The sequence below is a fragment of the Rosa chinensis genome, chromosome 7 (genome assembly GCF_002994745.2).
Source record: "Rosa chinensis cultivar Old Blush chromosome 7, RchiOBHm-V2, whole genome shotgun sequence".
NCBI classification, from domain to species: domain Eukaryota; kingdom Viridiplantae; phylum Streptophyta; class Magnoliopsida; order Rosales; family Rosaceae; genus Rosa; species Rosa chinensis.
This window is the reverse complement of record NC_037094.1, coordinates 47868333-47875798: the sequence shown is the minus strand read 5'-3', so window position 1 is coordinate 47875798 and position 7466 is coordinate 47868333. Positions and strand designations below refer to the sequence as shown.

Sequence of the window (7466 nt, the reverse complement as noted above, 5' to 3'; positions counted from 1 at the left end):
TTTTTGTTATACGCTTTGGCCAACATTTTCATCTAACTTCTATCGTTGTTTTGCTATTTAGACTACAGTTTTCTGTTGTATCAACGCCAAAATGACAATATACTTCTAATTGATTTTTGTGTTGTTTTTGTGCAGCTGCAACCACACATTTTGGTGTGCTTTTATTGTAGCTTGCAATTTGAGATAACACATATTAGTTGTCCCCTATTACAATTGGTATGCATGCATTCTGGAAATTAAAATTGCCCATTCATGAAAGTACGAAACCATAAAATCCACGTCCCAAATCATTCATTGCAATTTGCATTAATCCACCATTGTCTCATGTACACAAATCTAATCATGAACAACAGTTCAAAACGACCCATATCCTACTATTCTGGATCTGGAAACAAGTCCAAATGCTTAATAAAGGAAGAATTTCTACTAGACACAAGTTAATAAAGGAACTAGCTAGTTGTACTGTTGTACCAGTATCACAATCTGATCATGAATGGAATCACGACCTTTCAATCATGTTCACTACGCGCCTTGAGTGGCAACTAGGATGTCAACAACTCTCTCCAGATCACGAAGCTGCAGGGTCAATGAAGGCATCAGTACCAAAAATGAGAAGTTTCCATGTTTCTAAACTAGAAAATTAGAGAATAGTGCATGATGACTTTAGTATACAGAAAAATCTAATGCACAAGAATGACACCGTACAGTCATACTGCATTAACCTATCTAACTATCAAAACAACAAAACCCGAAATTTGAGCAGCTACAATATATCAAAAGCAATCGTAACTCAGTGTGAAAAAAGATGAAATGCAAATGAGAAGCACAGAGAATAAGTAATCAAATAGAAGCTAGACTGAAATGAAAACCACTTGGATAGAAACTGGGGCATCACATTGAAAGCCATCTGCCCTAGTTGACCTTATGACACAAGTGAGAAATAGTCTCAAGAATTACACCATGACTCGAAAACCAACTATCCACCAGTAACCCAATTAGATTAGCATATAACAAGTTCAACAAAAAGCACAGAACAAAGTAATCACAAAAACAGCATAGTCTAAGTGGGTTTCATCAAGAACAATTAACAATGAGGAAAAGAGACACAAACCTGCTAACCCATCGGCGCTCCACCATAAATAACAGCCACCTTTGCTCCATTCTGATAAGCAAACTTCTCAGCTTCCTTATATATCTGCCACAGAAAACATTTTACAGCATCAAACCCCGAACAAAATCAACACCAAAACTACAACACATCAACACCTCTAAGTCATCGAAATCTGAGAACCTGACTAGCTAACTCTCTCGTCAATTAAGATGCCAGTCTTGCACAAATGAACTAATATAACATGGCCAAGCATACTTGGGTACTCATGTGCTTATATTCAGTAAGTGTGAGAAGTAGTTCACTAGCTGGTCTTATTGCTATGCCTTCAGAAATTTAAAGCAAAAACAAAAACAAAAAAACAAAAACAAAAACAAAAACAAAAGTAAAGTTACTGATAACAAAATAAAAACTAGGGGCAAAACCACTACCTCCCCACAAGAGCACCAAGATGTGGATCCAACTCTGTGATACTTGTGTAGATAAGTATTTAATTCATCAGTTCTATCCTAAATTCCTATGAGATAAACCCGCAAGATAAGAAAATATTTAGCATTCTAGTAGAATGAATTTTCAAGGTAATAATTAAAGAAAGCAAGACATAATTTCTCCAAAGAAGACCAATTATGCCATGTTGACAAGTCATATCGAAATTTTAAATGACAAAAGGAGTCTCTTCTGTTGATATGGAGCAACCAAAGAGAAGCACAGTTAAACTGAACCTTAACATGCATGGACTAGCATCTGCTAAATTTATAAATAGAAAAAAATACCATGCTTTTAGAAAGGCAGATGCATTCAAAACCTAGTTTATAATTATCCATGGCACAACTATTTAGGAAGCAGATCTATTCTTATGTACGTTTAACATGAAAACTGTTCATTATTAAAACAAAGCAAAACTGTATGAACATAACAAAATAGTAGCTCAATGCAAATATTCATCAAGGATCTCCCTTAAATTTGAGTTTACACTAAAAATATCTTTCTCCAATGGGGATCGAATGGTATCTGTTTGAGAAAACAAAATGAAATAACCAACATAATCTTATTCATATTTTACACCCCCGGGATACCTGCTCTAGTTTCCACATGAATACTAGCATCGTAAAGTTATCATGCCAGTGGAAGCATGAATATTCCAACTAAAGTATTTTTCCTTTTCTCCCTTTTGTGTTGTCGGTTAAATAAGTTCACTAAACTACCATCAAAATTTTGAAAGAGGAACTTCGCACTTTTCACTCGAATCAATTATTAACTAAAAGTCAATTGGGTGAAGGACTATTAAATCCCAATACGGCATCTAACTTTTCACTCACTTAGATTTTGGAAGAAGGGCACCTTCCTCCTTTTGCTATAGTAAAGACGGATCTTAGGCTGAGTGTTGGACTATGATTACAATCATGAAATTTTAAGAAATCCCAGATTTGTATCAGAGAAGACATTCCCACAAGTAAATTCACATTATAGAATACAATAAAAACTTAATAAATAATTTTCCTTTCTGTAACAGAATAACAGCAAAAGTATTCCAATTTTTGAATCTTAATTTTTAAGTCATCCCTTGAACAGAGAACTTATGACAATGAGAGAAAATATTGTAACTTTATATCTAGAAGACTACATTGCACGATGCTAATGATGGTTAGTTCACCTTATAGCATATCTCTTTTCTAAGAATTCGAGATATATAAAGTTCATAGGGAAGAAAGACTAACCTTGCCCATGAAATGAACTAAAGTAGAAGCAAACCCTTTTGGGTTGTTTCCACTGACAAAATTTTGTGCGACTGTAACCATGTCCTGCAAAAGCAGTCAACAGAATATTGGTGTTCACTGTGCAATCATAAAAGGAGCCAAGGGTACTCAAGGCAATAAAGAGGGATCTTTTTTTCCATCTTCCATGTTTAAAGTACATTAATACACAGGAACATAAGAATAGTGCCTAACAGCATGAAAGACCCATAATAAAGAAATAAATCCAACATATCTTTCAAAGTCCAAAAACTACTCCAAAATCTAGGCATGAAGACGATACTTAAGATGTATGCACTGACAATGTTGAGATACACAAGAAGAATGCAAGCACACACACACTCACACATATAGAAGAAAAAGAATTCTTATGTAGATACATACATATAACCTCTATTTATGTACTCAGCTGCTACCTACCACCTCAGGAGATTCAAAGTACATAGAGTTAGCTAGCAAACATGTATTGATGGAGCCCCACCCATAGGTGCACCAAACTCCTGCAGACCACCTGACAAGAGAGAAGAACATCTTAACTCCACATAAACAGAACAAATTGATGTTAACCTTTCCTCAAAATTTCCGACTAAGAAGAAAAACATAAGGCAGTAAAATAAGTACCAAAGCAAAAATCATCAAAGAAGTCTTTATCTTCCTCCAATCTATTAAAAAAGAATCATAGAAAGTAGAGTACAGAGGAAAAATGCACTTCCCAGGTAAGCTTTATCCAAGTAAGCCACAGAAATTGTAAGAACAATATCTATAGCAAAGAAAGCCATTGACAATATTGTCAATAATGGAGAGTGGTCCTTGTGGTTTCTTAAGACAGCCAAATTCAAAGGCGGAGACCCAAGCAGCGTAGATGACCAGAAAAACAAGAAATGTCGTCCAAACCCTGCAACAAACAACTTAATCTGAGATTTTAGCAACAAAAGACTTCTTTTTCTCACAAAATACAGTCACCTTATAGTTTTGCACCATATTAGCCAAACCGAGTGGAAAATTCCCAGAACTAAAATAAAATTAAAATGACAGGTAAATATAACTAATCCATATTTCAAAACATCATGTCATGGTTCAGTGACTAAGCCAAATCAAAACTTGAATTCGTAAATCACGGCACCAAATCCATGAATTCAATAACATCAAATTCAACAACCAAGACGAAACCCAGACACCTAAATCCATTTTAATCACCCTCGTCCCCAAATCAGAGAAAGACCTTACACCTAAATCGAATTTACAAGGAGAACAAGCAAATAACAAATCAATTTCCAGAAAAAAAACCTTAAAATTGAAGATCGAACCCTAAACTAAATAATAGTACTCAACCAAAATACTTACCAATAATCCAATCGAAAACATAATAGTGAAACTTGCTCTAATTTGTTGAGTGGTTGCTGAACAGCTCCATTAAGCCGCACATGAATGAAAACATCAAGGATTCTCCGGGTTCATAGGTGAAGGAAAGACTAAGAATGATTAGGTTTGGGTGAAAAGACTGAGATGAGTTCGATCTAGGTTCAGATTTGAGAGATGGCCAAGTTTTGGGTTAAGATTTGAGAGATGGCCGTGTTTTCGCTGTGGAGGTTCGAGTTTTTGCGGTTTAGACTTGAGTTTTAGGCAAAACTGATGAGTGTGGTGGGGAAAACACGAGACTTCCGTAGTTATGCCAAAAAATACTTAAAAAAAAAAAAATTAAGTCACCTCCTTCAGACGACACAATTTTTGAACAATGTTGTCTAAATATCACTTCTCAGCTGGGGTTTGGAACTTTTGAGAGGGAAAGGACTTGATGTGGTTGGAGGGAATTCCAAAATTTCTGCTTATGAAATATTTCCATCTTTTACAACAACATATCAGTGTTGTCTAAATGTGACTATATTTTCAAAATGAAAAAGTATGGTTTTCCTGTATATTCAGACAACACAATTGATTTATCTGTTGTCTGAATAATTCAGACAACATAAATGTGTCTTCTGTCGTCTGATTACATTTTTGGCATAGTGTTTGGACCCACATTCACAGTTGATTATAACACTTCCAATGGGTGGTTGAATTATGTTGTCAGATTGTTAAAGAGTTTTTCTATTAAGACTTCCATATTTGTTTATCTGACCTTCCATACTTTTTGCACCTCTTATTTATTTTTTAAAAAGTAAAATTTGCTAACTGTTGTAGAGAAACTGAATTTGAGAGGAATTTGCTGTGTATTCTCATTTATAATATGGGCCTCTTTATATAGAGGATTACAATGCATAGAGTTAGAATCATACAAGGAACGATAATCTCTAGATTCTTCTAATTAAACCTTATTACCACTAGGTCAAGTAACCTAGAATTTGGGCAAAACACAAATAGAGATATCCTTAAACACTTCCCTTGTGTTGTCCAAACGCGGTGCTTCTCTCGTTGCCTCGTTAAAAACCTTGCCGAGTAACAAAAACTCAGTGGGACAAAAATAACCTTGGTCGAATGGGAAAAAGAGCACAACACACCCTTCACGATTAGAGACGAACATGTAGACATCTCCCCCTGATGTCTGTGCCTCCACCTGATGACTACGTCATGGGAGTTCAGATAATTTCCGCAAGCCAATTCTTGCCACATGTTTCTCCAACGTGGATTTAGGCAATGACTTAGTAAACAAGTCTGCTGCATTGTCCTCGGATCGAACCTGGTTTACTTTGATCTTGAGGAGCTTCTGTTGTTGCTGATTATAGAAGAATTTGGGCGATATGTGTTTGGTGTTGTCGCCTTTGATGTAGCCTTGCTTCATTTGTTCAATGCAAGCAGCATTATCCTCATAAATGCTCGTTGGCTCATCTGTGGTAGACTTCAAACCACAATTGCTTCGAACATGCGTAACTATGGATCGAAGCCATATGCATTCACGAACTGCTTCATGAAGAGCAATAATCTCTGCATGATTCGAAGAGGTAGCAACTAGGGTCTACTTTGTAGACCTCCAAGATATCGCGGTCTTTCCCATGGTGAAGACATAACCAGTTTGGGACTAACCTTTGTGCGGGTCAGAGAGATACCCAGCATCAGCAAAACCTTCCAAAACACTTATATCGTTTTGGGTTGGGGAGAGGGAACGCAGTCCACCATGTGTAGCGTCCCTGACACTTGATGGGTCCGAATCCATCTTCTCTCTGTGGGGATAGAACAAGCTCATATCGATCGTACCACTTAGGTATCGAAAGATATCTTTAACACCAGTCCAATGGCGTCGTGTTGGCGCAGAGCTATATCTAGCAAGCAAGTTCACAGCGAATGAGATATCCGGTCTTGTGCATTGTACTAAGTACAACAATGCGCCTATTGCACTTAGATAGGCACTTCTGCCTCTAGCACTTCTTCGTCGTCATCTTTTCGACGGAATGGATCCTTCTTTGGATCAAGACTACGGACGACCATTGGGGTGCTTGAAGGCTTAATCTTATCAGTGTTGAAACGCCTAAGCATCTTTTGGGTATAAGCTGATTGATGAATCAGGATACCATCTCTACGGTGCTCAAGTTCTAAACCGAGGCAAAACCGTGTTTTCCCAAGATCTTTCATCTCAAACTCGGATTTCAAGTGTTCAGTGGTTTCCCTTAACTCTTTAAGGGTGCCAATTATGTTTATGTCATCAACATAAACCGCCACTATTGCAAATCCGGAACTTGTCATTTTTATGAACACACATGGGCATAGTTCATTGTTGACATATCCCTTTCCAATCAAGTAGTCACTTAGACGGTTATACCACATCCGTCCGGATTGTTTCAATCCATATAGTGAGCGTTTCAATCTAATCGCAAACGCGCTCCGTGGTTTAGAGCCACTTGATCTGGGTAACTGAATTCCATCTGGAATCTTCATGTATATTTCCGTATCTAGATCCCCATATAGATACGCAGTAACCACATCCATAAGCTGCATGTTTAGTTTTTCAGAAACTACCAAACTGACAAGGTAGCGAAACGTAATGACGTCCATTACGGGAGAGTAGGTCTCCTCGTAGTCGATTCCAGGGCGTTGTGAGAAGCCTTGCGCCACAAGGCAAGCTTTGTATCTTACAATCTCGTTTTTCTCATTACGCTTTCTAACGAATACCCATTTGTGACCAACTGGTTTGGTGTTGGGCGGTATTGGTACAACTTTGCCAAATACCTTTCTTTTCGCTAGAGAATCAAGTTCTGCCTGCATCGCATCTTTCCATTTTGGCCAATCAGTTCTACGTTGGCATTCATCAACGGAGCATGGTTCGATGTCATCGGTCTCAATAATCTCACGCGCCACTGAATACGTGAATACATCATCAATGATGATGAAGTTTCTTTCCCACGTCCCATGTACACTAGTGTAGTTTACAGAGATCTCTACGTTCTCAGGGATAGGTTCTGACATTGAGGCGTCCCCCAATGATGTCTTTTGGATATAACCATAATCCGGAACATTCTCATGGGACGGATTTTGAGTATCGATGATCAAAGGATTTGTTTGTGCATCATTCGCTCTCTTTCTAGGGCGAGTATCCTTCGAACCAATCGGTCTACCGCGCTTCCTTGCTGGACCTGCGACCATAGACGCCACATCATTGCCATGCTAGGCAA

At 37.7% G+C, this 7466-nt stretch overlaps 1 long non-coding RNA gene across 4 annotated transcripts; it reads right to left on the bottom strand.

The window, feature by feature from the left end:
* Nucleotides 1–269: 269 nt before the first annotated feature.
* On the bottom strand, nucleotides 270–4571 carry LOC112175798. 4 transcript variants are annotated; one of them, XR_002926644.2, is made up of 6 exons: nucleotides 4207–4571; nucleotides 3247–3757; nucleotides 2827–2910; nucleotides 1540–1625; nucleotides 1112–1195; nucleotides 270–576 (listed from the first exon to the last, which is right to left on the bottom strand). It is a non-coding gene; the product is annotated as an uncharacterized LOC112175798 (long non-coding RNA). The 4 variants fall into 4 exon arrangements; XR_002926643.2 differs by having other exon boundaries at nucleotides 3283–3757; nucleotides 4207–4568; XR_005804041.1 differs by lacking the exon at nucleotides 1540–1625 and having other exon boundaries at nucleotides 4207–4570.
* Between the last annotated feature and the right edge of the window lie 2895 nt (nucleotides 4572–7466).